Source organism: Microtus pennsylvanicus, chromosome 11 (assembly GCF_037038515.1).
Source record: "Microtus pennsylvanicus isolate mMicPen1 chromosome 11, mMicPen1.hap1, whole genome shotgun sequence".
NCBI classification, from domain to species: domain Eukaryota; kingdom Metazoa; phylum Chordata; class Mammalia; order Rodentia; family Cricetidae; genus Microtus; species Microtus pennsylvanicus.
Genome location: NC_134589.1, coordinates 36,886,769 through 36,909,618, shown reverse-complemented (window position 1 = coordinate 36,909,618; position 22,850 = coordinate 36,886,769). Strand labels below are relative to the sequence as shown.

The following is a 22,850-nucleotide window of genomic DNA, read 5'->3' as shown; positions in this document are numbered from 1 at the left end:
TCTGAACTCAAACGTGTCGGTGTGTGGGTTTCCAGGGATGATCGAGTCTGAGGATGGAAGGAACATGCGTCCTTGAATGCACCCCCAGGGGACAGCTTCCTTCAGAAATTATAGGCATGAACATACGCTTTTGTTTAAGTCACAAGAATGCTGGAACTCTTGTTGGAACTTTCCAGCCCTAACTCATATGGGTGCAGATAATAGACCAACAGAACAGAGAGCCCAGGAACACATTCATATCTACATAGGGGACCGCAGCATAGTTAGAGATGTCACCACTAGTCACCGGAAAAAAGAAATACTACTTAATAACAGAACTATGACTCATCAGTCACAAAAATAAACTGCAGATGTTTTGGTGTCTTAAATATAAAAAACAATTAGAAGAAATATTGGAAAGATTGCTCACAGCCCAAGACGATGATTTCATAATCAAAAGAAATACTGAGGCCCTATAAAATAAAAAGCATATTTAACATTACTAAAATTAAGTCTTATCTAAGGCAATATTATGTAAGCAAGATTAAAAGGTGGGCAATTTAGTAGGAGGTATTTGCAGCATATAATGGACCTATTGCAACAGTAAAGGAATCCCCATAATCTGCAGGAAAAAGATGAACAACACAACAGGAAAGGGAAAAACGATTTGGAGAGACAAGTTTTACAGGGGAAGGATGCTGTAGTGATCACTAAAGCCATGGCTTGTGCAGCTGCGGGTGGACAATGTGCAGTGTGGGGAAGACTGGAGGAGTACTACCCGGATGGACTTGGCTAGAGGAGGTACCAACATCGCCACCGAGAAGAACAAGCGGCAGTTATGATTTCCAAACATCTGTCCTCTATGTCTCACTCAGATGATTCTGTTTCTAGGCGTCTCCCCTGGAGGAATCCTGCTGTGTGTGTTCAGTGGATGTGAACTAGACCGCTGCTTACAAATAGCCAAGTCCTACAAATCGCCTCACTGACCACCTACGGGGAATGAACTGATGATGTACGGAATTCTCCTACGACAGGGTTTGACAGGGCGGTTTTAAAGGGGTGAACCGGGTCTCCCTATATTCATGTGAATGGGCTTTTACTTTACAGTGCTGACTATACAGCTCGGAAGCTTAGGGATGCTAGTAGACACTCTGCTACTGAACCACATCCCAGCCCCAACACGGGCAGCTTTAAATAATATCATAGTGGGTAAGACCAAAACCTAGTATATGGCCGCCCAGCATGGGAGCATCTGCCTGCAAACTCCAGCACTCAGGAGGCTGAGGCAGGAGCATTGTAAGTACAAGGCCAACCTGGATATATAGCAAGACCTGTGTCAAAAGCAGAATCCACTCCTCCAAATAAAACAACCAAGACTGTCAGTTAGTATGCAATGTCCCTAGTAAACAGCAACAGCAAGCAAATATGACATAAAAGAAAAACAAACATTAGTTAGCCTAGGCTGACCTTCTGCCTCTTGAGTACTCAACCTCTTGAGTACTGCAATGATAAGCATATGCCACCATGCCCTGCAGAAATACCAAGTTTAATAGATTTATCAGTCAGATCTAATCAAGAGGCAGAAACCTGGAAAAATCCAACACCCAGAAGAAGTTAAGTAAGGGGCTACAAGTGTTGCTCGGTGGCAGAACTCTTGCCTTGGCATGCACAGATCCCAGGTTAAATACTCATTGCAGGGTGGAAGTCTTGCCTTGCATGCACAGATCCCAGGGTTAGATACCCATTGCGGGTATGGGGGTGGTGGGTGGAGATTAGCTAGTGAAAGGTGGTTAAGGGCCTTCATGGAGAGGGAAAGAAGGGTGGAAAAGAAAGAAGGAATGGAAGGAGGGAGAGAGGGAATAAAAATTGGGGTACAGTTACTACTTCCAGGGCTCAGAACACTTGAATGCAGCCCCATTTTAAAAAGAGACATTCAGGTCTTTGTGGCGTGTTACTGTGCTACAGATGATTCAAGTCAGACACCCAAAACTGTCAAGCGATTGGGCTCAGGGGAACCCGTGTAAGTTACTGTAGCAACAACACCAGGGCCTCTCCCAGTGCTGCTGTCTGGGACGCCATGGAGACAGGCAGTATTCCTCTAGCACCCTCTGTCTTCAACGCCTAGCACAGCGTGTAAAAGAGATGTGTTTACAGGTTGGGGGTGGGTTTAGTATGGCAAATGGGGGTAACTGTAGGACCTACGATGTAGGTGAATCTGAAGCTAAAGGGCAGTGAATTGGTTACTGGCACATCAATGAGGGATGGTAAGGACATGCGTGTTGTTAATACTTTTTTTAGGGCTCAAAGATTTCAAAAACGAAAAATGATTAAAAGATATAAAACTTTTTAAACTAAGTTAATCAGTAAGAGTAAAAAAAATTTCTTCCTAAAAACTAGGGAAGCAAAGGAAAAGAGTAAATATTAGAGAACCGAGTCTGTGACAGAAAGAATTAAGACTCTGCCATGAAACAAAATTACAGACAGTGGTTTCTCTCTATAAGAAGACCAAATCAGTTAAATAAAAAAATGTAAATGGGTAAAATCTGTTTATTAAAAAAGAAAGACTTAAAAATTGAATCAAAACTAAGATTATGTGAAGCTTATAAGAATTATCCTAAAAAAGAGAGACAGAAAATGTATAGGTATAAGTCTCTTCCCAGACAACTGGATCCTTCCTGTCCTTTCTTTTCTCTTCTATACCCTTCTAATAGGTGTATGTACTTCTATGACCCTCAGATTTCTCCTGAGAATAAACAAGAAGCCTATAGTATAAAATACTTCTAGAGAGGTGAACTGGAGACTTAGGAATAGGGATGGAGGAGACCTCAAAGAGACTTCAAAGCAAACAACAAAAACTAGGTCATGTAATTCTCCTCCTCCTCCTCCTTCTCTTCTTCTTCCTCTTCCTCCTCCTCTTCCTTCTCCTCCTCCTTCTTTGGTTTTTTGAGACAGGGTTTCTCTGTGTATCCCTGGCTGTCCTGGAACTCATTCTGTAGACCAGGCTGGCCTGGAACTCATAGAGATCCGCCTGCCTCTGCCTCCCAAGTGCTGAGATTAAAGACATGCACCACTGGCTTATGCCATATAATTCTTAAGATGTATTAACTATCCCTTTCCTCAGATTACTAAAAATAAACTCAGCACATAATTCAGCAATTCTAAATAACTGATCTTAGAAGAACATGATGGTGCACTTCTTCAATCCCAGCACTCAGGAGGCAGAGGCAGGCAGGTTTCAGTAAGTTTGAAGCCAGCCTGCTCAACATAGTAAGTTCCCAACTAACCAGGGATAGATAATATGTTGAGACCCACCAGCCTGCAAAGAATTGATATCAATGTTCTAAAAATTTATCTGTTTATCCATACTTAGAGCAGCATTGGGCACAGGGTGAAAGCAGACACAATCCAAGTATTGATCACAGATGAATGGATAAAACAAAATGTATGTGTAGGAGGAGGCCGCTTATTATTATTATCCGTCTCGTCTGCCCAGAACCAAAATAAACACAGAGAAACTATAGTATTTAAAACAGTGCTTGGCCCATTAGCTCTAGCTTCTTATTGGCTAACTCTTACATGTTAATTTAACCATTTCTATTGATCCGTGTATCGCCATGTGGCAGTGGCTTACTGGCAAAGTTCCAGTGTCTGTCTCCAGTAGGGCTACATGGCTTCTCTCTGACTCCATCTTTTTCTCCAAGCATTCAGTTTAGTTTTCCCTGCCTACCTAAATTCTGCCGTGCTATAGGTCCAAAGCAGTTTCTTTATTCATTAATGGTAATCACAGAATACAGAGGGAAATCCCACATCAATAATGGAATACTATTCAGTCTTTAAAAGCAAGGACATCCTTTTGTTCATATGTTACAACATGGATGAACCATGAGGACAATATGCTAAGTGGAACAAGTGGGGATAGATACTATAAGATTCCACTTATAGCTGGGCAGTGGTGGCGCCCGCCTTTAATCCCAGCACTTGAGAGGCAGAGGCAGGTGGATCACTGTGAGTTCAAGGCTAGCCTGGTCCACAAAGAGAGTTCCAGAACAGCCAGGGCTGTTACACAGAGAAACCCATTTTGAAAACAACAACAACAACAACAACAACAACAAAAGATTCTACTTCTCTGAGAGTCCACAGAGATATACACGTGGGGGATGGGAAGATGGCTCGGGGGGTTAAGTGCTTTGCCGTGCAGGCATGAGTACCCAAGCTTGGATCCCTACAACCCATGTAAAATAGATGTCTCCAATCCCAGTGTTCCTACAGTGATGTGAGAGATAAGACAGAAGAGTCTCCAGAAGTTCATGGGCCAGCTAGTACACAGGGCAAACACGAGACCCCATCTCAACCCAGGTAGGAGACGAGGGCTGACACCCGAGGCTGTCATCTGACCCCACGTGTACACTGTGGCACGCATGCATCTGCACTCACACACGCGGACACTTACACACTTGACATACACACACAGATTGGACAGAGTTACAGTGGTGCAATCGTTAATATTGATTGTCAAATTGATAGGATCTGAAGTCATCCAGGAGACAAGCCTGTGAGTGATTTTATCCAGAGCAGGTTCACTGAGGCAGGAAGACCCACCTTAAGGATGGGTGACCCCATTCTATTAATAAAGAGGAGAAAGGAGCCGTTGCTTCCTTCCTGTGGATACACCGCCTGCCACCAGGGCTTCCCCAACATGACCGACAACATTGCTCTTCCTTCCTTAAGTTGCATTGGTTGTGGCATTTTGTAACAGCCACATGGAAGTACAAATGGGAAATTCTGTATTCGATGTATTGTGTTACAAGCAGAATTAAAAAGTACGTGGTCTCGGTACTCAGAAGGCTAAGGCAGGAGTCTAGCTCATGACTTCTAGGCTACATAGGAAGACTTTGCCTCAACAAAACAAGCAAACAAAAAAGTCTGCCATGCCTTTAATTGAAGCTCTCAGGGTGGTTGACACAGTGGGTTCCAGCACTACATAGTTAGACTGTGTCTCAAAGAAAAACAAATAAATTTTTTTTAAAAAAAGGGGAAAGATGAAGAAGAAAAAGGACACGGTTTCATTCTCTTTCCAAAAGATGCTCTGCCCCACCCCTAAATCTCTGCCCCACCCCTTAAGCCCTGCCCCTCCCCTAGATTTCTGCCCCGCCCCTAAATCTCTGCCCCTCTCCTAGAGCCCTGCCCCTCCTCTAGATTTCTGCCCCACCCCTAAAGCCCTGCCCCTTCCCTAGAGCTCTGCCCCGCCCCTAAATCTCTGCCACACCCCTAAAGCCCTGCCCCTTCCCTTGAGCTCTGCCCTGTCCCTAAAGCTCTGCCCCGCCCCTAGAGCTCTGCCCTTGGTAACCCTGCCCAGTTTCTGTGATGTGTCACCCACTTCCAACCATTTTCCTCTTAGCTTGACCACAGACTCATGTTCTTGAGACAAGGACCTTGATACATATATGTGTGTTTAACTTTTTTTTTTTTTTGGTTTTTCGAGACAGGGTTTCTCTGTGGTTTTGGAGCCTGTCCTGGTGTGTTTAACTTTTAAAATATTTGTATTTATTATTTTAAATTGTATGTGTCTGTGTAGGGGTATGTTCACATGAGTGCAGTGTCCTTGGGGGTCAGGCTTATCAAATTCTCCTGGAGCTGGAGTTGTAGTTGTAAGATGGCTAATGTGGATGCTGGGAAAGGAAGACAGGTAGGTACTCTGTAGAAGTAGTGCATAGTGCGCCATCTCTCCAGACCCATATATATGCTATATACATATGAATGATTCTGGTGATCTTATATTCGAGTCTTGGTCTTCCTTTCTGGAAACGTAGCATACACTTGTTTCAAAGATTAAGCCATGCATGTCTAAGTATGTATGACCAGTACAGTGAAACTGCAAAAGACTCATTAAATCAATTATGGTTCCTTTGGTTGCTTGTGCAAATGGTCTTTTGTCGTCCCAGTCTAATTAAAAATTAAAGCTGGCTTTGGAGTTAGAGTGTGGTTCTCTCCTTCTCTAAACCCAAGCATGCTTATTAAAGTGAAATCCAAAATCTCTGTCTTATGTCAGAAAGGCCACCTGATATGGGACAGAGGAAAAACAAATATTTAAGGACTACTTTATCGCCACTAATCTTTAATCCTTTGGTTTTATATTGACCCTTTAACAGCTTTTCTTAGGGTATAAGATTATATATATATATATATATATATATATATATATATATATATATATATATATATATATATTAAACTTTTGTCTTGATATTAATGGCCATATAGAGTACTAACTAATTCTAGAAAAAGGTTTCATCTACCTTCCTGTACATGATTTGGGGTTTGAGTCTCTATCAGTCTTCTGCAGTGAACCATGAGCTACCTTAGGAACCTAACAGCGACCTTAGGAAGTCTCCATAAGGAGGATGGAGCCCCACAAAGACTCCTCCAGGACTATGGTAACACCACTAAGGTGAAAAACCCCAACTAAAGATCAGCTTTGAACTACAAACTGCTCAGAACAATTTCAAGGTGCCTAGCTGAGATGACAGCCTCACAGACTACTCTAGCCAGGACTTGAGACAAGCCCTGCACTTTCCCATTACGCAGAGACTGGACAACAAATGATACACCTGCCTCTCTCAGGACTTGACAATTTAGGAGCCCCTAAAGATGCCATGGCTCCCAGACTGCAAGATGTAAATTGAAGAATAGGACACCTACATTTCCAAGAGGTGGGGTAGGTGGTTTTTGGTCACTCCATGTATTATAGATATTTGTCATTGTTTGGGGAGGTTGGTTACAAGTTGTCATTGGTTACAGTCAGGAGGAAAGTTGAACAAAAGAGATTAGATCAGAGTTCTTGTTTTGAAAAGAAAAAAGGGGGAAATATATGATAGGATAAAAGGGTAGAATCTACTTTGAATAATTATTGAATCTACTTTTAGAAAGCAACTACTAGTTTTAAATGTTTTACACTGGATTGGAATTTTGTATATTGTATAAAAATTTTGTCTATAGATACAAATTTGAGATTAATTTTGTTAAGACAGACTATACATACATTTCTAATCTTGTTCAAGGTATTGTACCTATACAGCTCATTTAACAGTGTAATGCAAATTTCTAGTCCTTGAAAGTATTATTACCAAGTGTTTAGGATACTAAGGAAGTGCAGTATAGTAATTAGTCACCTATCACAATCAAACTTATAGTTACATTAAGTATGTCTTCAAGATCAAACAGATATATTTTAGAGAGACAGGTCATCTTCAAACACTTCAGAGATCTACAGAATATGGCATTTAAGATGTTTTAATAACGTAGGTTCTTTTTTCTTTTTCTTATGACAATGAGACATGTCTGCTCCTGGCAGCACCAATCTACTTCAGAGAAGACTATGGGCATCAAAGAAATGCCACATAGAGTTTACTTTCTTTGTGGCAAAAGTAAACCACAGGGCAAGAAAATGCCCTTGCCCCAACTGCTGACAGTGTGCTGTCCTAATGGGACAAGCAGGACACAAAAGAGAGTGACTGCCAAACCTTGCCCAGACAAAGCAGGAAAGTCCTTCAAAAACCTTGCTTCATAGAAAAGTCTGTCAGATATTCTAGCCCTGTAGGCTGAAGATAGATGTCCCAATATTTGCAGAGAAACTTTGGGTGACTGTCCAGGCAGCCAGCTGTTTCTGTCATTTCTCACATTTTTTTTTTGGAAGTATCTTGCTTACACTTCCTGATTACTCAGTTAATATTATTTCCTTCTTGAGTCTCTGAGGTAGCTGAAGACTAGATAGTTTAGTTAAGTTTTTATTGTTAGGAGACTCAGAAAAGAAATTCACTAAAGAAATAAAAAGTATATAAGGTTGAGAAACATCAAAAGATAGTTTTGGGTAGTAATGCAAGCTATAATAGAAAGTGAATTAGGAACAAGACTTTGGACTCACCAGCACAGGATAGATGTGGCATATCTTCTCTAAATTTGCCAAATGCAAATAGACTAGACATTGTTGGTGTATTTATTGCCTGTGCATGTTATATATAGTTATTGTACTTATTGTATATAGCTTTCTTATACTAGTTATAGCCTTCCTTTTTTACTTTAGACAAAAAAGAGAAATGTAGTGATATTTCATTTGTATTTTAATAAATAAAGATTGCCTTGAAGACCAGTAGGTAAGACTAAGCAGCTAAAGGCCAGGCAGTGGTGTCTCACACCTTTAATCCCAGGCCTAGGGAGTCACACACCTTTAATAACAGCGCTAGAGGAATACAAGGTGGGATGAGAAAGGAACTCATTCTCTTTCAGGGTGAGGATTTCTTAGAGGTAAGAGCTCTCTAGTGGATTGGCTGCTTTGCTTTTCTGATCTTCAGATTGAACCCCAATATCTGTCTCTGGCTTTTATTAATCATGTACAAGTCTTCACAGGGTTTTGAAGGATACATAGGTGTGCTCGCCTCTGCCCCAGTCCCTGAGTGGTCACCCAAGACTCACGAATATCACCGCCACCTTTGCCGTGTTGTGACCTGCCGTGTGTGTCCCTCCACTGCCGCTGGATCTGCCACTTCTCCCTTCCAGAACTTTCTCTAGATCCACTGTCCCTGAGCTGGTCTCATCCTGAGAGTGGGAGGTAAAACCAAAGCAGGTGGCATGCAGCCAGGGACTTGAAATGACTCAACTGTAACTGTGTCCCTGGCCATCTAAGCCACTTCCGGTTTTACAGGATTAAATAAATGCTTTGATTAAAACAAAACAAAAAACCACCTAGTGTGCTTGCAGCCGCCCCCCTTCCTCTCTCCTCCCAAGACAGGATAACTCAGTTTCCCCCCAGGAGAGCATGACCAGTTAGCAAGAGGCAGAGCTCCAATCTTGCTCCTTTTCTTTTCTGTCCCCTCACCCACCCCAGCCACGCTGCCATTCCCTTGAAACCCGGCACCCTGGGGTGTCCCTGGGGGAGGTGGCCCATCTCTCTTTACAAAGAGACAGGATTGGGCTAATAAGAACCAGCTGTGTTGGTGGTGGGTTTCACCCCACCCCTCCCCTGCCCTTGCTCTGATAGCTGTGAGAAACTGATGACAACCTGTTTGACCTCTGACCTCCGAACTTGACCCGTTGCTAATACCTCCAGCTGCTGATTGCTGCTGCAGCCCTTTGTCTCGGGCTGTTTGGGAGCCTGGACAGACAAATGATTTCTATTTGTCCTCTGGTGCCGCGGATGGAGCTGATCGATAGAACCCGCGAATGATGTCAAGGATTTGTCACCATGGCTTATGAATGACAAAAACGTTCCTCGACCCCCCACTCCACCTTTCTCCCCTCCCCAAAGAAACACCTTTTGGGGGGAAAAGGCTGAAAGCCAGAAAAGGCATATTGATTTTTTTTTCTGCTTTCTTAAATAGCCGCTCGAGCCACAAAAGAGAGAAAGACAACACTTTTCTGTGCTAAAATGCAGCAAAAAGCCTCCCAGAGAACAAGACTGGTGATTAGATCGGCTAGTGCAGTTAAGCACCACAGGCCGCGCACACCACAACTGCTCAATTTGGTCTGCCGAAGGCTGGACCAATTTCTTATCGGTTCCCAGCAGCTCAGACATGAGGGGGCTCTAGAGAAGGCTTTATGTTCCTCTTCCTTCCCCCATCTACCCCCAGCTCAGGAACAGTTTCTGCCCCTCCCCCTGCCCTGCCCCTTCCTCTTCTTCTTTCCCTGATTAGGCATGAGGGAGAACCCTGGAATATGCTCCCGAACCAGCACCCAGCCTGTCATTGGAAATATATAAGCATCTTTTGGATGGTGGATTTGCATCTTTAAGAGATACCTTCACAGAGAGCAAAAACCTAGTTGCCAGTCCCTGGGAAGCCCAGCCTCCAGCAAGATGCTCTGGGGAAGATTTGGGAGGGGTTTGAGACGGTTATTTGAGGGGATGCATTTGTTGAGTATTGACAGAGGTCACAGGCCTCAGTGGAAATGAAATCTCCAGGTGACTCAGAGGCACCAGGGCAGGCGGCTTTGCAGACAGGAAGCAGAGACTCAGTTTTCCCATCTGTGAGAGGGAAATGCAATTGAATCTACCTCACAAAGGCAATGAGATTATTCGTTGGGGTAATGCAGGTAAAGCAGCTGAATTCTCTTGCGGTGTATGCGGTCAGGTCTTGTTTTAAAGATAACTTTAGCCACTAGTGTTTGAAGACTTGCTACTCTCTGGAGATGCCCCAACAGATGGAGGGCACCAGGCTGAATAGAGACACAACTCTACCCAAACCAGGACCTGGGTGTGGAGGTGGTCACAAAGCTGAGAGAAGGGAGCTCTGGCAGGATGCTATTCTCTCTCTCCAACCACAGGCCTTGGGCATAGGCTACAGGGGCACCTGCTCTTAGGTAGGTTCAGTCACAGAAGTCACACAGAAGGATACAGGGCAGTTCAAGTCCTTCCTAAACAGTTGAACTATCGCATAGTTATCGCCTGCCTCAGGTTTCTCCCACCTATCCTCCACATCATCACCAGAGTTACCTTCCCATCTCAAATCCACCCTGACATCCCCTATTTAGATCCCTCTCATCACGGCTCCCCGCTGTCTTCCGGATGAAGCCTAACTCTTTATCCTGGACTTCCAGGCCCTCCCAGGTAGGAGTCTCGCCTGTTACTTCAGTATCCCCTCAGACTATGGTCCTTATCTTGGGGCCACCTGTTTGGGATCATGTCAAGCACATCTCTTGTGTGGCCCCTTGCCTAGAAAACCCCTTTACTTCTATTTTAGTAATAATTCTCACTCCATTCCCCAGTCCCCAGCCTATGGGACTGTATTTCCAACAGAATGAATCTGCCCACATTTGCCTTCTGCCTTGATTGGGGTCTTCTGGTGCAGAAACCAGGCTGTGCTGGAGACACTAGGGTGCTGGATAGTACGGCTGAAAAGTGCTTGAGCTTTCTAGAATCCATCAAAAAATAATCACCACCAATCAAAAAATAATAATAATGTTAGTAAAGCACTGGCTATTGCAGTTGGTGACTTATATTACTGTGAACTTAGGGTTTTGCCCATGCCATGCAGAGTTACCTGACAACCTTTCTTTTTTATTTTTGGGATGGGACTCATGAGGTTACTTAGGCAGGCCTTGAACTTATAACCCTCCTATTTCAGGCTCTTGAGTAGTCAGGTGTGATGGTTAACCTTGATTATAACTTGGTTAGATTTAGGATCACTACTGAAACACACTTTGGGGTATGTCTAGGAGGGGTTCCAGACTGAATAAAGAGGAGGAAGCGAGCTGAGCAGTAATATTTGCTTCTCTCTGCTTTCTGACTACTAATGCAATGTGACCAATTGCCTCATGTTCCTGCCACCATGCCTTCCTTGCCATAATGGACTACACCCTCAAGTTGTGAGCCGAAATATACCCTTCCCTCATTAAGTCACTTTTTGTCAGGTATTCTGTCCCAATAATAAGAAAAGAAACTAATATAGGAAATTGATACCAGGAGTGGGGTATCGGTGATCAACCTGACTATGTGGTTTGGAGGCATCAGGTCTGCAGAAAGAACATGGAAGGATTTAGAGATGAATGGTATAGAAGCCTTAGAATGCAGTCAACTTAGCTTAATGTTTTGGGTGAGTTTTGAAGACCAGAATGCTGAGAGAAATGTGGACATTAGAGGCCTGACTCATGAGGTTTCAGAAGAGAAGAAAGACTCTTGAGAACTGGGCTAGAGGTCATTCCTGTTATAGTCTGTAAAATAATTAAATTATATTTTGTCCTTGTCTTGAGATTGTAAGGATGAATTCAACAGTAATGGACTAAATCTTCTGCCTGAAGGAAATTTCAAGCCAAGGTAGCATTCAGATAATGGTATAGTTATTGACCACCAAGGTTATTCAGGTTTAAAGTGTAAGAGAGAGAGAGAGAGAGAGAGAGAGAGAGAGAGAGAGAGAGAGAGAGAGAGAGAGAGAGCACAAAGACAAAAAATAGTCAGTTTGGTATAGAAGAGAGTGTACATGAGTATAAAGTTAGAGGTTAGAAAGAAGGGGCCTGAGAATATAGCTGTAATTGTCAAGGAACTTAGTGCCATTAATGAGAAACTTTTCACTCTTTACTGGGGTAATAGGAAAGATGCTCTGAGGGCAAGACCCCACCCAATCAGAAGGCTTCAAATTGGGAAAATGCAAATTTGTTTGGAAAGAGAGAACTTGGAATAAGAAGTTCATTGCTTACCTCAAGAGTATACAGAGACCTCTGTAGCTGTGGTCTAAGGGAGCTCCGGGCTACATCTTGGGCTGGTGGCAGAATTTGGCATCATCCACATGGTATTGGCTTGGGAGGCATGAAAGATGTGGACAATGGATGCTTGCACCAAGGTTCCAGAAGGAGACTGAGATGATGAAATTTCAGTTGCAATGAAGAACCCAGTATGCTGGAATATGCCAGGACCATGGGATGTGTGACAAGGAAAGCTTCAGGCATTGAATACAGTCAGCACAAGCTGAGGGCCTGGAGCTGTTGCATACGGATGGTTAGCTTTGTCCTGCTGATTTGCGTCTTGCTTTGGTGCAATCTTTTCTTACTGTGCACCCCTTGCTCTCTTCTGGAATAGGGGTGTTTATTTCATACCACTGTGTACTGGACATATGTAACCTGTGTTCTGATTTTATAGAGACTCACAATTAAAAGGTTGCCATGAGTCTCAGAAACCCTTCTGGATTTAGGGATTTTGAAGAGGGTTAGAACTGTTAATGTTACAAGCCTTTTAGAGATGGTATAACTTCATGGGATAGTGAGGGAATGCCACAATTTTAAAGGGACGTGCTTGATACGGGGCAGATTTGTGACAGTTAATCTTCATTTGGCAATTCAAATAGACCCAGAATCATTATGGAATCCCATACCTGTGTGGTTATTAGAGTTATTATTTCGGAAAGGTGTTTTTGCTTTTGTTTGTCAAGACAGGGTTTCTCTGTGTAGCCCTGCTGTCCTGGAACTCACTCCATAGACCAGGCTGGCCTTGAACTCACAGATCCACCTACCTCTGCCTTCCAAATGCTGGGATTAAAGGCGTGTGTTACCACTGCCCGACTACTTCCAGGAAGGTTTAACTGAAGAGGGAAGTTTCACCCTGGATGTGGGTTTCAATATCCCATGGGGTGGGATCCCTGACTGAATTAAAAGGAAAAGTGAACTAAGAACCAACATTCACCTCTCCGTGTTTCCTGGCTATGAATACACATTGATCAGCTGCCTCAAGCCCATTACACTCCACCTTCACCATGATGAACTGTACCCTAAAACAGTGAGTCAAAGTAACCTTTCTCTCTGTAGGTTCCTTTTGGAGGTATTTTGTCAAGATAAGAAAAATTAACTGATTCACCAGGACTATGGATCTTAGATACCAAGTCTGGCTAGATGGTGACAATGGTGATGATGATGGTGATGATGATGATGGTGATGATGATGATGGTGGTGATGGTTGTTGATGGTGATGATGGTGGTGGTGATGATGATGATGGTGATGATGCTGATGATGATGGTAAATGATGGTGGTGATGATGAAGAGGACAGGGTCTCCTATCTCCCAGTCTTGTCTGGAAATTACTACATAACTGTGGATGACTTTGGGCTTCTTCCTTCCTCTACTTCTCAAGTGCTAGGACCACAGAAGTATATCACCATATCCAATTTATGGGGTTTGGGGGAATCAAAGCCCAGACTTCATGCTTGCTGTGTGAGTATTCTACAAACTGGGCTATATCCCTAGCCCTGCTCAGCATTTTAAACACTGTAAATATAGCAAACTCATTGCAAAAATACTATGCAATATGGCAAAGCATTTTAAAAGGAGGAAACTACTTACAAAACTCCTTTGTATTGATGAGGGTGTTTCTTCAAGTGACTAAAAAACAAAAAGAAAATCCAGGCATGGTGGCACATGCCTGCAACCCTGGCACTTGAGAGACGGAAGCAGGAAGATCAGGAATTCAAGGTCCACCTTGGCTACACGGAAAGTTCTAGGCTGGCCTGGACTACAAGAGACCCTGCCTCAAGAAACAAAAATAAAACAGTTTAAACTGGCTTCAGCCAAAGGAGATTGTAGGATATTAGGACAGATAAGGAAGGAGTGAAGTTGGTTTCAAATGAGGCCTGAGCCATCTGAGAAATGGAATTGCTTTCTATTTATTTGAAGAGTTTTAATGAGATATGGTCTAGACTGGAACTTCCTTCCCTTCTTTCTCCTTCTCCTTCCTTCTGTTCTCCCCTCCCCTGCCTCTCTTGGTATTCTTCTAAGTAGTTTTTTTTAAGATTTATTTATTTATTATGTATACAACATTCCTTCCATGTACGCTTGCATGCCAGAAGAGGGCACCAGATCTCATTATAGATGGCTGTGAGCCACCATGTGGTTGTTTGGAATTGAACTCAGTACCTCTGGAAGAGCGGTCAGTGCTCTTAACCTCTGAGCCATCTCTCTAGCCCTCTTCTAAGTAGTTTTATACATGGGTGTTTCCTTCGTGGTTCTAGGCAGGTCAAGCACTTTTGAGTTTCACCCCACCCCCAGCTCCCGGTTCAGCATGGAAGACTACGGCACTGTCCTCCCCAGAGGCCACACCAGCGCCTCCCATCTCACCCATTCTTTTGCCAGGCAGTCTTATCACGGACTCAAGAAGTGGAGCCTCACTTGGCTGCTCTGGGTCTGAGCAGGTCTTAGTGACCACATATACCCATTCGAACGTGAAGCCTTGCAGCTTCTGCCATGGTCTGTTGCATAGTCTGTCTCCAGGTCCTTCCCTTTGATATCCCTGCTCCCTGGAACCTAGCTGCTGCCTGTCAAAAGCTTGCGTCACACACCAACTATGTCTATGCGCTGTGGCCAACGGTTTCAGGCTCCTGGGGATGGCAGGTGTCCACTGTATTGTTTTAATCTTACACTGAACCTGGCTGGAGCTTGATGATTTTGCATAGATTGGCTTGTCGCAAGCTGCTCTCCTTTCCCAGGACGGACATTACAGGCACGTGCTGCTGTGCCCGGCTTTGATGTGGCTGCGGGGGACTGAACTCGGGACCTCATGCTCTCATGGTAAGTATTTTTCCCACCGAGTCATCTCTCCCTCTCCATATTTTCCTTACTTTGGATAAATATCAGGAGGCTGAACTGTAGCTCCTACGGTCATGTACATTTGTTATAAGGCCCCTTACGATTTTTAAACCAACTTCCAGAAAGTTCTTGAGATTCTGCTATCCACGTGTGGTGGGCCTTTTCTCACACTGTCACCAGCTTGGAATAGTTACCAACCACAAGGTGAAACAATGATTGCCGGTTACTGCTTTAATTTGAATTTCTTCGATTACTAGTGAGGTCAGGGACCTTCTCATATCTACATCGACTCCCATTATTTCCTCTTTTGCAGTATTGCCTAATCATACCCTTTGACCAATTTTTATATTGCAGCGTTTGTATATTTTATTATTGATCTATGGAACCTTTTTATATATGAGAGGGCCAACCTTTTGCTGGCCACACACCTTACAAGCATCTTTTGTATCTAAGTTTTCATAGGGGGCACTCAAATCAGATAAGCAAAGGCCTTGAGAAGACAATGTGAGCCTTCAAATGCAGTTGGCACCTGCAAGATAATTGAATTAGAATTTAGCTAGAGTAGCTGCAGAGAGAGAGGGCCCAGGCTCAGAGAAAAGAGAGGCCAAAAGACTGACCGTAGCTGGGAAGAGGCTATGAACAGTAGCTGCTAATGGCTCCCAGGAGTCCATGTCTGGAGAACTGTCCTCGAGGAGCAGGCTCCCTTCCCTGTAGATTCCACCCCTAGGAGGCCTGACACCAGTGGCTAAGTGGCAGGAGGGGATGAAAAGCCCAGCCCCTCAACTCAAGGAAAGATGGACATTTGGGTGCAGGTGGTGTTGCTGGGACTTCCTGAGATCTCGCTGAGTCTCCCAGAGGCCGTCTTTGTTTAGTTCCTCTGCGTCTGCCTCTTCACTCCCCGCCTCCCCCATTGCTGTTCTGGCTCTGCTGCTAAGGACCTTGTGTCTGAGTCAGAACTGTACAGTCAGGAGCAGGATAGAAAGAGACCAAAGGGGAGGGCAGGGAGGATGGTTCTCCCAAAGCCAGGCTGTGAATGGGGACAGTGTTCCCGTTGCTGAGGGAGATGGGATGGGGTGTTGCCCTTGGCTGCCCTTCTGCCATAGACTGATACCCTGATTCTCTTAAGGACACTGCTTGTATATTCCTGGGGGCTGGATATGATTCACTCACAACTCCAGAGATGTGCTCCGGATATATTCTGACTATGTGACTTGTCACCCATCCTTGCCTACAGCCATAGTGACTGATCCAAGGTTGTCTTAGTTACTTTTCTATTGTTGTGAAAACACCTTGACCAAGGCAACTTGTAAAAAAAAAAAAGTGGACTTAGCGTTCCAAAGGGTCAGAGTCCATGCTGGCAGAGTACAGAGGAGAACACCTTGATTGGCAAGTAGGAGGTAGAGAGGAGCATACTGGGAATGGACTTTTGAAACTTCAAAGCCCACGCCCCAGTGCCAGAGCTGCTCCAACAAAGCAATACCTCCTAATCCTTCCCAAACTGGATCATCAATAGGGGACGGAGTGTGTGGGGGGGTGTCTGTTCTCATTCAAAGTGCCACGAAAGTATAGAGGTCAGACAGAGTCAATAAAATGCTGGGCTTCTGGGAGGGGAAGCTGATCTTTCCCACCAAGCGTGTGGGTATTAGTGTAGCATAGCTGCCCCCTGCGGAGCTGGAAGCTGGAGGCACCAGGAGCAACTGAACTGAGGAGGACTCTCTGACACCTGGAACAGCATGTGAGAAGAACCAGCAAATTTACTGCTTTCCAAAGATGTCTGAAGAGGCCGTTCCTGCCCTCTATACCGTGAGTCTCAGCAGATACTTGTGTTATGAGCTCAGCGATTTGCCCAGAGGCATGGAGGAGCCCAGCAAGCCTGCCCCAGCTACAGCCAAACGTGTACCCCACTATGTCTTCCTGCCATGCTAAGGATTCCCCAACTATGCCCTGCTACCAGTGGACTCTGCCAGAGTGAGGTGGTCACTGTGGGGACAAACTCATATTGCTGTGAACATCTGGGTAAGTGGCCAGTTCTCTGAGCTCTTCATGTGTTCCCAACCCTTCGCAGCCCTTGGGAATTCATTTCCTTGTCTCCTTTCTCTAGGATGGAGCAAAGGCATCTAGGCCTTGCCTTGCTGTCCCTCAAGGGTTGGAGGACAGGTAAGAATTCGGGTTTTGAAAAAAGACATCTCGATATTTGCAACTGGGTGGTCTGAACCTCTGTCTCCCTGAGATGCCAGCCCTCCGTCCATACTGTGGACAAGCCTGTTGTCTTTCAGGAACCCCAGTGCACAAAGTCTATAAGGCAAGCCTCAGAGCCTGGCCCATCTCCCCAAGGGGCTTTGTGGGGGACTGGGAGAGTTCTGTCCTGCCCTCTTCCTATGCCATTGCTGGCTTTTGTGCCTGACCCAGAAGCAAGTGTCACACTGGGACCAGAGGGAACCAGGGAGACACCAGAGGAACTTGCGTTCCTCATCAGGAGACAAAATAGACAGAAACCCAGGCCCTGCCTAGCCTGAATCCCCAAGGAGTGTCAGTTAACTCCCCCAATGCAGGTGTGCACCATGTTCTGAGTGGCAATAGCGGGGGGGGGGGGGGCGGGGGTGGAGGCGGTGCACCAGGAAACAACAACCGTTGTCATCTCTTGGCCAAGATCCCAGCCTGCCCACTGTGAGCCTCAGACATGGAACCTACCCTTGTCAGGTACAAAAGGGTTGAATACCCCAAGAGAAAACCGGTTGTATGTTGAGGACAGATCAATGTCAGAGAGAGGGGATGGTCCCACACAAGAGGAACAAACTGCATAGAGAAGAGCCTGTGCTCAGGATTGTAAAGGTGAATCGGGCTGTAAAGAAAGCCAGTTCAGGCTCAGGCTTTGGTGGGGGGGGGGGGCGGTAATTCTTTGGCAAGAAGTGGCCCGAGCAGGCTTCTGTGTGCAGTGGAACTCTGCAGCGCTGAGGAAGCCAGGACAGGAGACCCTTGGGAGGCAGGTGGTCTGAGGGAGTACCCAATGGGATCTGAATGAGGGCGGTAATGACGGTGGGGGACCGTGGGATAAGTTCTCAGCTCTGTCTCCCTAGGGAGAGTGTGAGTAAGGAGCTGCCTCCGCATGAGCCTCGGAGGGTGCCTCCCCACTCGGCCAACTCCATGTTGGCCACCTGTTCCCACCACTGGGTGATTGGGGCAGCAGGGATCATTAACCCGAGCCATGAACTCACTCTGCCTCCCGTGCATCTGGCCGGATAGAAGCCCCTCCTCCACTTCCACTCCCCAACCTCCAGGCCTCTGCCCAGCTAGATATTTCTCTCCCTTGGAGGAACACGCCTGCTGCTGCCATTTCAGGTCCCATCCCTCAGCACATGTGGAGGTATCCAAATCACATGACCTCTCTGAGAAATAGGGAGTCCAGAGACCTGAGGGTAGCTTCCATCTCTGCTACTCACAGGCCTCATGCCCTTAGGCAACTTGTATCTTCAGACCCCCAGTTTTCTCCTCTGTGAAATGAGGACAAATTGCTCCCCAGTCACGCGCGCGCGCACACACACACACACACACACACACACACGGGGGGGGGGAGAGAGAGAGAGAGAGAGAGAGAGAGAGAGAGAGAGAGGAAATAGAGTATATAAGGATACCCATAAACCTTGAAGTACTGCTTAAACTCTGTGTTTCCCTTTATCCGCTTAGCTCTTTGTTGACGGCTGACAAAATCCTAGAGTGTGAACACACCTCTGGACTCCCACACCCATGACCCTTTGCCAGGCCTCTCGCACCCTGGGATGGGGAGAGCTTCGTCGGAAGCACAAGCCGGCTGCACTCACATCCCCTGTGACCAATGCGGAAATGAATCAAAGGAGGAAGGAATCTATCAGGACTGACTTCCCAATATGGTAGGCCCCTTGGTTCCTGGAAACCTTCCCAGAAGATAATCCATTAAGTACTCTGCTCAGATACATTGTTGCATGGAATTGATGCGACTCTGTCATACAGTTTGTCAGGAGATGGGGGACAGGATATGATGGCTTGCTAAGATAACCCTCATCCATCTGACTTCCTACACACCATACGTATAGATTGTCATGTGCCCTGTGGGGAATAGGGTCTGGGGTTTGTAACACTTCAAACCAGCTATGCAACCTTGGAGGTGGGCACTGTTTGGGCTGAGTAGAAAATGTCTTTTGTGCCCTCTCCGAGCCTCTCATTTCCTCCTGAATGGCAATCTGAATGAAAACTACCGTAAATCCCAAGGATAATGGCTGTGCCCATCCCTGCACCTGTTTGTTGGATGGATGAATGAACTCAGTAAGAGCCCCAGTTCGGGCTAACTCTTCTTTCCTCTCTGGGTCTGAGTTTATTTCCTGTCAAATGCATGTGCTGGAGAGCCTGGCTCTTGGTTCCCTGTGAGGTCAGGCTTCTATGAGCTGTCTCAGGGCTGAAGTTGAGGGTTAGAGTAGGGTAGCAGGGAATGTGGGGTCTGCGTCTTCATGCCCCGAGGCTCAGGCTGCCCTCTGCGTTTCAGGGCATGGATGGCAGGTATGCATTCCTGTTCCCACGGGGCTGCCTGGCTTGGGAGAGTGACCCGAGCTGCAGCCCCACACTGACCTGCTCTTAACCCCCAGCAAAGTTACACAAACTCCTCCACGCTCTGCTGACAGCTGGGCCACCATGGCTACACCAGGCGAAGGAGGGAACAATGCTTCTCCTTGTGCCCTCTATCCCTCTGTCTCCTCACCAGGCAGAGGAACACAGGGGCATGTGAGAGGGGCACCTGGCTCAGATTTCAATGGGGCCTGGAAACTGTATCTTCCTCCCTATCAGAACTGTGGGATACAGAGGAGGCTGGAGCCTGGGTCTCAGCAGGGTCTCACTTTCTCTTCTCCATCCCTTCAGCAATACACTGGACCTCATGGTGATGATGGAAAGGAAGGAGCCACACGGGAGTCAGGAAGCCTGGGTCTGGTTGTGCTGCGGTCAAGGAAGATATCAAGGGGTAGACCCCTTGGGGCTTAGAAGGCAGGATACAGAACCAGAATACCTACTCCAATTCTCGTCTTTGACAGGACCCTACAGTCTGACAGTCCATTTCCTCATCAATCGAAGTAGTCCCTACCTCCAGGATCATGGTGAGACAAAAAATAAGCCCTTATACTTACAGGCTTAGTGGGAAGGAAGGTACGTGTGGCCCTTCTTCAGCTTCCAGAGGAAAAGCAAATTGTTTGAATTGTCTAACACAAACCAGAACTACTTAAAGTACATGAAACTAGCTGTCAAAATTGTGAAACATAATCACAGTTTTGATTGCTTCTTGGCGGCATAAAAATTTGCAAATTTTTCATCAGGCAAGAAAAGAAAAACAAAGAATAACGATCGTCAACCCATCACTCCTCCCATTGTGTTTGCATGCCCGTCTGAATTAGTTTGCTCGTGTTGACACACGCTCAGCCCTGCCTCGCTCGAGACACACATTTCTTATTCTTCTTCACTCATTTTGTATTTAGGCTCGAGTTGTATGGTGGTTGGTTCTTTTCCAGATAACTGCCTTTGTTTGAAAACAATGTCAAAGATTCTTTTCTCTCTGGCAGGCTGCCACCGCCACGTCTCTCGGAAGCCTCTGTCCCTATGCCCTTCTCCTTTGGTGACCTCTCTTCTGCCTCAGGATCTGCCTCTCCATTTGCTTGGTTAAGAATTCCAGATAGAGAACAGGAAATCCTCAGTGTTTCAGAGTGAGATAAAGCACCATGACCTGGCTGAGATGTTTCAGCACCGGGGACAGCGACATCCACGGGGAGGGAACTTTGACGTGTCACCTCTCAAGATTCAAGGAACCCGCTGAGAGGACTAGAGGTGAACAAGGCCGTCTTCGAAAGTTCTGACAGTCTGTGGTTTCAAGTTCACCTTCCTTTCATTTCCCTCTCTATTCCTCCCTTCCTCCTTTGTTTTCTTTCTTGATAAGGAAGGTCCATTCACTTTAGTGGCTTGGTTGCTGCAGGCCAGACAGAGAGGTCTAAGATCGAGCTCCCAGTGCAAGAAGCAGCAAATAGCCCAGCAACTCTAGGAATCAGACTGTGACTAGTTGTTTGACCTGCTCCTCTGTTGCTGGCTACCTAGAGTCACTCAGCAGGGGCTGACCCAAGGCTGAGCCGGTAGTGAAGAGCCTGGAGCTTTACATGGTGAGCAGGGCTGCCCTGCTCCAGCAGCTGTAGAAGAGCCAAGCTCCATCCAAGAACCTTGCTACCATGTCCCCAAACATGACACTAGGTCGCAGATGGACCCATACTTAGAAAATCTTCAGGAAGGGTCAAGAGAGTTAGCAGGAGCACATGAGGAAGTAATATCACACCACTCCATGTGCCTCATGTAGCCCAGGCTGCCCTCAATCTTGCTAGAGAGCCAAGGATGACCTCGAGCTCCTGATCTGCCTGTCTCTACCTTCTGAATGTTGAGATTTCATGTGATGCTAGGAATTGAACCCAAGGCTTTGTGCATGCTAAGCAAACGCTCTACCAACCGAATCACGTCCCCACACTAACTGGGCTTCTTTCGCATTTTAAAATAAGTTTTTATTTTGGTGGGGGGGATGGAGAGAGAGAGAGGGTGAGGGTTTTGTGGATCCTGGTGTATGTGTGGAGGTCAGAGGACAACTTTCATAAGTTGATTCTTAAGTTGGTTTCTCTCCTTCTACCAAAGATTGGGTTCTAGGATTGAACCCAGACCTTCAGATTTGCACAACAAGCATTCTCACCCACAGACCACCTGGGCCCTAGCTGGACTATACTAATAGGAGAGAAGAGTTGGGTTCGACTCATCTCTCGTAAATGCTTTTCTCTATTTAGTGGGAGACATACAGAACAGAAATGGAAAGCGCACACACACACACACACACACACAAAGGGAAGGAAATTTATTGACTTGAGCACATGCTAAATGCTTCCCTGTGTACTGCAAAGGCCCTGGGGTCTCATCTGCCCCTGCTCGGTCTCATCCAATCACCACCACCCCCCACCCCTCTGCTGCTGCTATGCTCCTATCTGAAGCACCTTAGTCTTTTGGATGGAGTCAGATGGGCGTTTCCTTCAAGCTTTGGAAACATGAGAGCCTCACAGAAACCACAGAGGCTAATCACTCATGTTAGTTAAAGCCCAGAGAGAGAAAGACACATGTCCAGGGTCACTCAGTAATGGCTCTCCTTAGTCAGATAGCTCAAGAGTTAGGGATTGATGCCCAATGTTTAATCATAGCACTGAGAAATCTCTGCTTGACCCACAGGCTTTTGCTCTGTCTCTGGCAATCCTAGCCTCCAGATTCTTAGTCTATGAAATGAAGAGATTAAATCAGAGTATCCAAAGGCAGGCAGGTATGGTGGCACACACCCATAATCACAACACTTGAAAAGGTATAGGCAGAAGGACCAGAGTTCAAAGCCATTCCCAAATGCATAGGGACTTTGGAGCTACCTTTGGCCACAACTGTCTCCAAAGAGGATTATTCTAAGTCTCTCTTCAGGATGCAAACTTAGCTTATTTATGGCAGAACCTCCAGCCTCTGAGATTATGGTTCCTTTTTAGCAATGCTGGGGTGCCAGGCAAGACTACAGAGCCCCCCCACTCCCTTCCATGGTGAATACACAGGTGAGGAGCAGGCATGAGGCTCTGCGTCTGTGTTGGCCATTTTCATGTCAACTTGACACAAACTAAAGTCTTTTGAGAGGCGGGACCCTCAATTAAGCCTACAGACTGTAGGCAAGCTTACAAGGCATTTTCTTAATTAGTGATCAATCAGGGAGGGCCCCATCCATTGTGGGTACTATGCCTGGGTTGGT

At 45.8% G+C, this 22,850-nt stretch overlaps 1 long non-coding RNA gene across 1 annotated transcript; it reads left to right on the top strand.

Moving 5' to 3' along the window:
• The first annotated feature begins 14,994 nt into the window (after window positions 1–14,994).
• LOC142831753 (uncharacterized) lies at window positions 14,995–18,810 on the top strand. Its single transcript, XR_012907070.1, has 3 exons — window positions 14,995–15,016; window positions 17,136–17,191; window positions 18,719–18,810. It is a non-coding gene; the product is annotated as an uncharacterized LOC142831753 (long non-coding RNA).
• The last annotated feature ends 4,040 nt before the right edge of the window (window positions 18,811–22,850 follow it).